This window comes from Pseudophryne corroboree, chromosome 7 (assembly GCF_028390025.1).
Source record: "Pseudophryne corroboree isolate aPseCor3 chromosome 7, aPseCor3.hap2, whole genome shotgun sequence".
Lineage (NCBI taxonomy): Eukaryota > Metazoa > Chordata > Amphibia > Anura > Myobatrachidae > Pseudophryne > Pseudophryne corroboree.
Genome location: NC_086450.1, coordinates 465,903,192 through 465,910,889, shown reverse-complemented (window position 1 = coordinate 465,910,889; position 7,698 = coordinate 465,903,192).

Below are 7,698 nucleotides of genomic sequence, written 5' to 3'. Positions count from 1 at the left end.
TACAGAGATGCACATGTAGGTCAGAAATAAATGCTTATATTGTCCTGTTCCTTTAAATAATTTGTGACACCTTTTTAGCTAAATGTTTAATTCCAATGAGTATGGAAATGTCATTTTCTTGTTTGATTATGTCAGTGAGCTGCATGTAACAGGCTCAGCTTTATAATGTGAGGATGGAAAAAGAAACAAGGAGCAAGTCTCAAACTGATAGTTACAGCACAGAGTATTAATTTGAGGCTAATGGGAAATTGGTATAGGGGGAAATTCGATACTAGACATCAATACAATGGGCCATTCTGAAACATAGCATCGACTCCTGCCAGTATCTTAAGCTTTTCTGACACAACATAGGAGTGCGAGTGAAAATTTGTGACATATGCACTACTATAATTAGTCGATATGTGCACAGCCAGGCATCACCGTAATGCCAATGGGCACTTACCACAGAATTGAATTCCACCCATAGGGAATTCTCTTATCTTCTTCCAGAAATGTACTTAGCTTCTACATCTACAGGTCTGTATGAGGATGTTATGCCTCCTTACTGCAGCATCAAGTTTAGAAAGGTCCACATCTGACTGGGTAAAGCCGAAGACAATTGTTCAAAAGATGGAATTCCACTTATAAGATTACATTAAAATTACATATTGGGCCAAATGTAATAGGGTAAGAGTTTTATGGTCGAGGGAAACTCTCACAAACTCCGACATTATAATGTGAGATTTTTTCCTGCAACTCGGGCGATGTAATAGGGTTTCCTCTTGCATGATTTTTACACCAGGAAACATTCGACTTTTTAAGACAAAAATCAGAAAGCTAGTTTCCTTATGAGAGTGTCACTGACCTGGGTTGGGAGTGTTGAGAACTCGGGGGTTCTTCCGGTGGTCGAAAAGAGGAACCACAGCTGTGCCGGAGTAGAGATGGCCGAATATAGGTCTTCCTCATGCAGAACTAAGCAGCAACCAAAGTTCGTGATTGACGCTGGAGATTCACAGAGTGACAAGGACTTGAGAGCGATGCTGAAGAACACTGTGAGCGATGCTGAAGAACACTGTGAGACAAAGGACTTGTGTGCGATGCTGAGGAGCACTGAGTGACCGGGACTTGTGAGCGATGCTGAAGAGCACTGTGAGACAAAGGACTTGTGAGCAATGCTGAAGAGCACTGAGTGACAAGGACTTGTGAGCGATGCTGTGGAGCACTGAGCAACAAGGACTTGTGAGCGATGCTGTAGAGCACTGGGTGACAAGGATTTGTGAGTGATGCTGAAACACACTGAGTTGTGAAAGGTACTGGAGTTTGTTCAGCTGGGAGACATGCTGAACACTGAAAGTACTGGGGGTTGTTCAGCTGTAAGTCACGCTGAACGCTGGGAGCACTGGAGTCTGTTATTGCAGACACACTGGATGCTGGGAACACTGTAGACTTTACAGCAGAAGGGCACGCTGAATGCTGTAAGCACAGGAGACTGTACAGCAGAAAGGCACACTGAATGCTGGAAGCACAGGATTCCAAACAGCAGAGATACACTGCAACAGGAGCACTGGAGTTTACTTCTGGTAAAGAGACGATACTCAGGCGCTGGGCTCTGTCCGACGTCTGTTTTTGAATTCCCTGCCTTCCTCTGATTGGCGGAAGGGAGCTGGTGACGTCACCCGCCCACTACACCCATGTGAGTGCTGGCGCACACACTCTGGGGAACCGCCGGGAGCAGCGCCAGCCAGATGCCGGGACCCGGCGACCACCGGAGTCAGGGACCGCCAGGAGGACCAGTGGACACGCAGGGGCAAGCGCGGCGGACGCTGCCCCTGTCGTGTGACAGTACCCCCTCCTCAAGGAGTGGCCCCCGGACACTTCCCTGGCTTCTTTGGGTGCCTGGAATGGAAAATCCGAACTAGTCAAGGAGTAGTGACTTTGGATGCCTCTACCCAACTTCTCTCTTCAGTACCATAACCTTTCCACTCTACCAGATATTGAAGATTCTTGTGGTAGTAACGAGAGTCGAGAATCATTTTAATCTCAAATTCTGTTCCAACTTCGGTCTCCACCGAGATTGGGCCAGGGGATTCTGAATGAAAATGATTTAGAATGAGAGGCCGAAGGAGTGAAACATGGAAAGCATTTGGTACCCGAAAGTGAGAGGGCAAACCCAATTTGCAGACCACAGTATTCAGGACTTGCAAAACAGGGTAAGGACCGATGAACCTTGGAGCAAATTTCATAGCGGGTACTTTTAGACGAAGATTGCGGGTGGAGAGCCACACCCTGTCGTCACCCTGTCAACACCCTGTATTGAGGAGCTGCCCATCGTCTTTTGTCCGCAAAGAATTTGTAACGGACGGAGATTTTCTTGAGATTAGCATGAACCTTACTCCAGACTTGACTGAAGTGCCGTAGAGTAGAAGTTACAGCAGGAACATCCTCAGAAGGAAGGAGTGGTAACTCCGGAACTCGTGGATGAAATCCATAGTTGATGAAAAATGGGGACTCGCCAGTGGAAGAGTGATACAAATGATTATGGGCAAACTCGGCCCAGGGTAACAGCTCCACTCAGTCATCCTGTGAAGGAGAGAGGAAAACACGGAGAAAAGTCTCTAAATCCTGATTGACATGCTCGGTTTGTCCATTGGTTTGCGGATGGTAAGTAGACGAGAACTTGAGTTTTATTTGTAAGGCTGAACAGAGAGCCCTCCAAAACCTCACAGTGAACTGTACCCCTCGATCAGAGACCACTTCCTGAGGTAACCCGTGCAAGCGAAAGTGTTCTCGGACAAATAGTAGAGCCAATTTGGGAGCCGTTGGTAGACCTGTCAATGGAACGAAGTGTGCCATTTTTGAAAAGCGATCAACAATCACCCAGATGGTATTGCAACCTTTGGAGAGGGGTAACTCGGTAATGAAGTCCATAGAAATATGGGTCCAGGGTTTCCTAGGAATGGACAGAGGATGAAGCAATCCGGCAGGAGGCAGACGAGGAGTTTTGTGCTTGGTACATTGAGGACAAGAGCTAACATAATATTGTATATCCCTCCTCATGGTGTTCCACCAATAGGACCTTTGCAGGAATTCGAACATTTTTTGGACTCCCGGGTGACCGGAGAACTTGGAGATATGGGCCCACTGCAGTATTTTTGTTCTAAATTCAACTGGTACAGACATTCTTCCTGGAGGAGGACCTAGAGAAGTGGGAGCTGCGGAAATGGAGACTGGACAGAGAATTAAACTCTTCTCAAAGGAATTCTCTTCATCCGAGGCAGTTAGGGAACGGGACAGAGTGTCAGCTTAAGCATTGAGAGTCCCGGCCCGGTACTTAATAACAAACGAGATCGAGTGAAGAAGAGCGCCCATCTAGCTTGACGGTGGTTCAAGCATTCGGCAGTTTTGATGTACAACAAGTTCTTGTGATCGGTGTAAATAGTAATTAGATGTTTAGCACCCTCCAATAAATATCTCCATTCTTCTAAGGCGGATTTTATTGCCAAAATAACAGAAAAAGTTTGGGTCATTTGCTAAATGTGTGCTATGTGTCTACAACCCAACAATCACTATTTGTGTTTCCAAGGCCATTAGCAATTTTGCTGTATAATACATCTTGATTAATGTTTTGTAATACTAATATTGTTTAAAAATCACTGGATGTTACCATTTATTTTCCCTCAGTTTCTGCGCCACGGTGTATGGCTCCACAGAAAAGGTGGCAGCAAGTGGCAGACACAGAGGATCCTTGTAAGTGTGGCTAAAAAACGCACATGCTCACAGATTACACACATTTACATGGTTGTGCAGTTGTATGTAAGCTTAGTGTATTGTCACATAACCTTATTAAAATTCCAATAGGGACATATTAAGACCTGCATCCATTACATTTAAAAATTTCAACAGAACCATATAATTGAATATTTTGTAGCATCCAACTTAAAACACACTGACATGTAAAGTAGTATTTTTAATTAAAAAAAACCTGAGAAGACACTTTTATAAACCATGCTTACATTGTGTTTGTTATCTTAATATAATTCTGCCCCTACAGAATGTATCTGTGAGCTAGCATGGTTTTATATAACATGTGCGTTATTAGGTGTCCCAATTAGTGGTGAAAGTATTTTTTGTGCATTTCAAGTATTTTTATTTTTCCTTGTTGTTTCCTTTTCAGGTCCTTCTCGTGTGCTGTCAACACCACTGCTCTCCTCACCATCAGCACCTCTGGTCCTGTCCACTCCAGTGCTGGTGGCATATTCATTGGGGGAGGAGGAGGATACCAACATTCTCACTACCATGGAGCCTACGGAACATGTGCCACCGACACAGCAGCCGCAGCCACCCCCATTCACCCTGCAGGACAGTTTTCAGAGTGCGGAAGAGCTCTCCTTGTCCCTCCACAATTTTCTGGAACACCAGCTAGCCTTCATGGACAGGTAGAACAGCCAGCTAAACATTGTCAGTGGCAAAGGGCACCTGCACCCGGATGTCCTACGAGATCAACAGTCGCCTGCAAGACCTAGCCCAGGCTTCCCATGGCCAAGCCTAGTTCACACAGAAGTGGTCGCAGATGGCCCGGGGAACAGGTGCAGGCAATGTGAGAGTAGACACAGGCCATCCAGGAACAAACACAGGTGTTTGTGGCCCTGCAGAGGGAGCTGGTGGCCCAAAGACTCCTGCGTGAATGGCCATCAACCTCAACAGCCAGCTCCCTGCAGTTCAGCACCCAGACTGCCTTACCAGTGACCCCCAAATGCATAGTGTCTGGACACAGGGGTGAGCACCAAATGGGGCAGGGAGAGGTTGACAATAAGTCAACCTAATTAACTAACAATAAGTTTTGTTTGGACTTTTTTTCGTGTTTCTTTTTTCCTCTTGATTTGTTTGGATTTGTTATTATTTTTTGCTTGTTTAAGTAAATTGTTTAAAAAAAATGCATTTGTGTTTGTTTGTTTTTACATACGTTAGAAGTATAATCATTTTTTGGGGGAATATGTGCTTCAATTGTATGTATTAGTAAGTACACTATATAGGGGTACATTAACTGAAGGTTAACTTAAGGTTTTAAAATATAAGGTTTTAAAAGACTTACATGTAGGAAAACTATTATGGTGTACATTTTTGCTATTATGGGACAGTGTAATGGGCTCTTACACATACATGTACATAGACTATGTTTAGGGGTAAAAGTATTTTTTTTTAGTTAGAAAAATATTTTTTTTCAATGTTTGTTTATTGCAAATGTGTTGTAAATGTGTACTTCTGATTTTTTTGCCCATATTGACACATACAACTCACTTAAAAAAACATTTTTTTTTAAGTCTTTAGACATGTTTTATTTGAGATTTTCAAACATTGGAAAACATCTGGATGAGAGTTTAAATTGTAAGAGTTTTTTTAGACAAGAACACATGCTAGTTTGCATGAACTCGGACTCTATTTCATTGGGAGTCCTTCCAAGTTGATCGCACATAGCAACTTTTTGCTGCTTGTGCGATCAACTTGACGCCGCCTATGGGGGAGTATATTTTAGCATATCAGGGCTGCGATCGCTTGTGCAGACCTGCTATGCTAAAAAAGTTTCCTGTAAAACAAGACCAGGGTCAGACTTACTTACCCTGTGCGACGGATCCAGCGACGAAGGTCCCAGAATTGACGTCAGACATCCGCCCTCCAAACGCCTGGACACGCCTGCATTCACGTCACCACATCTGTAAAATGGTCAGTTGACGCCCCGGAATGCCTCCCACCTGTCAGTCTTCTTGCAATCGCCGCTGCCAACACTTTTTCCGCTGGCGGCATCGCTGCCCGGCGAATTTGTCGCCGGGCAATGATGTGCGTGCGCAATGCGGCCGCCGTGCATGCGCAGTTCCGACCCATTCGCACCGCAGCGATGAACCGCTCCGTGCGAACGGTTCGGACTGACCCCCATTGTGCGGTTTGTAAAATTTGCGAGTTTAGCGCTAAACTCGCACATTTAGTAAATTCGGTCCCTATTACATATCAACCATTATCTCTGTAATGCAATCTGTATAAACATTCTGCATTCACCAAACATCTGATAGGGAATTTGGCACACAGTAGTTGTCGATTCCTGCCCACATACTTCTTCCACTGTCCCTGCTGCATGTACTGTGCTGTACCTTTCTGTTTCTTCATTTGTTGGTTTGCTACCTCAGTGAAATCCTCTGCTTATGTCTGTTTCGATACACTATGTTCTGCATAAAATGCTGCCTTGTGATACTTATACAGGTGTTTAAGTTTTGAGATATTGAAAAGTTCCATTTATTTTTACTCCAGTCTGCTGCTTAGGGCAAACCAACATACAGTATGAAAATAATATTCTCCCCTTACATTCACTGGAGTAAATTTACTAAAGCTTCTAAAACAAAGAAATGAGTGATGTTGCCCATAGCAATCAATCAGATGCTATTTTCTAAAACGCAATAGAGAAATGATAGACAGCATCTAATTGGTTGCTATGGGCAACATCACCAATTCTCTGCTTTAAAAGCTTTAGTACATTTACCCCACTGTGTTATTTTAAAAGAACCTATGTTTAAACTACTGAAATTTTATATATACCTTTTTAGTTATTGCTGTGACTGACAGAAAACGACGTGTCGTATGGATATGTGATTTTATAAACAAAATACTCCGAATATTTTATACCAGATAATAACAATCACAGATCAGTTACAGAAACATTGTGCAGCACATTGTAGATTTGTGGTAGGATCACACCTCACTCACCTGTGCAGTGAATCAGCATGAAGCAGAACTAAGGAAATGAAGGGACCTTGCTTATATACTGTAGTTTGCATCCCTTTGCAATTTGATAATTGTATATAGGTCACCACGGGGACTCAAACAGAAATACTGGAATGACATAACCCATATACTTGGGTGCTGATTAGAATATTTTTAGAGTTATGACATAAACGTTGTATTCTCTATTTCTGCACATTATTGTTATTGAGACTGTACAAAATAATGCAACAGATTTACAAACAGCTTTACAGGAAAATTAAAAAGTTGACACGTTTTGAATGACTAACAAAATCAGTGTCCTTTTTCTAAAAAGTTAAGGTTGCTTAATTTTTTCTCATTACATTTTTATTAAAAAGTTTAAATAAAAAGGTGAAGAGTGCAGAAAATAAAGAGGAGGGGATAAAGGAAAGTGTAGAAGAAGGCATGGAAACATACATCATTTACAGTCACTATAAAATCATATGCAATCTGAATCGGAATATAACCAGTTGGAGATAGTCCCTGAGGAACCACAATGGACAATTAAACAAGAACAGGAACAAATTATGAAGAAGCCGGAGTCAGAGAGGTTTCAGGAGTTTCAGTAAGGCTGTTAATGGGAGACAGGAGGGTCTAGGACAGTACTGTGGACCAGGTGTTATCCTCCCTCCACAATATACAAATGCCATGGAAGCTATATCATAATCAGTGAGCAAGCAGAGGTCAAATATTGGTCTTCCAAAGTCTCCATTTCAAAGTTAAATTGTCAATCATGTTATTTAGGGGAGGGGGGACAGGCGCATCCAATTTTTAGCTAAGGCCACATTGGCTGCTATAAGGATATGTACTAATACAGACTTGGGTATACTGTAGATAATGGTTACCAATGTAAAATGCCCTGGAAAAAAAAATCAGTGGACGCTTGAACTAGTGTCCTAATTCAGATCTGTTTGCTCACTAGCGTTTTTC